This window comes from Hipposideros armiger, unplaced genomic scaffold (assembly GCF_001890085.2).
Source record: "Hipposideros armiger isolate ML-2016 unplaced genomic scaffold, ASM189008v1 scaffold_8051, whole genome shotgun sequence".
Classification (NCBI taxonomy): domain Eukaryota; kingdom Metazoa; phylum Chordata; class Mammalia; order Chiroptera; family Hipposideridae; genus Hipposideros; species Hipposideros armiger.
In genome coordinates this window covers 1-911 of record NW_017738902.1, presented here as the reverse complement: position 1 = coordinate 911, position 911 = coordinate 1, and positions in this window count along the sequence as shown.

The following is a 911-nucleotide window of genomic DNA, read 5'->3' as shown; positions in this document are numbered from 1 at the left end:
CTTTGACCTGACTCCCAACCTCAGCTCCCACCTGCCCTCAACCCCAGTTCCTTCCAGAATGTCCTTCTGCTCTAGCCTGAGTTCTTTCCCCATCTATCCCGCTCAGCCCTGGACCCTCTGCCACATCCCAGCCCCCAGTTCCTCCCAGAAGTTGCTCCAAACCCCAGACCTCAACCACAGGCCCTCATCTTTCCTCATCTTCTTACGCAACCTTAGACTAAACCTTGGCCCCTGGGAATTTCCTCCATGCCAGACCTCTGGCCCTAGACTCCAGCCTCAACCCCAGCAGTCAGCGCCCCCATCCAACCCCCAACCCCCAGGCCCGGTGTCAGCCTCAGGGCCCACGTTGTGTCTATAATAGGCTCACATGTGGTGCCTGGCACCATATGAGAACCTGACCCCTAGGAGCTTATATGATCTGTGTTACTAGGTGGCCATGAAAATTCAGAGACTTGATGCCTGTCAGCACTTGATCTCTAAGAGCTGCTGTTACTATTGTCATCATGATTATTTCTCCTTTAGTCCTCAGCTCCAGCCTAGACTGAGTCACCCCTGACCCTTCTGAGCTCAGACCTCCAGCCCTGAACCACACTATCTTTTTTCCCACACCCCCCACCTGTTCATCCCATCTTTGTCTTTCAGCCCCACCCCTGCAGAGGACACACCTCCTCCGCTGCCCCCCAAGGTAATGCCCTGAGCCAGAGCTGGGGGTCCGGGGATTCAGGAGGCCAAGGATACTGGGTGCTAGGATACTGGGTGCTCTTGCTCTAAGGCTGGAGTCTGGGACACCAGTTCCCTTGAAGTCTGGGAGACGGGATGAAAGCACATTGGGATCGCAAGTGGCCTCCCTGAACCTAGAGGTCCAATTCAAAATATTTAGCTTGACAGACACTGGTCAGTAGCTGGTACAC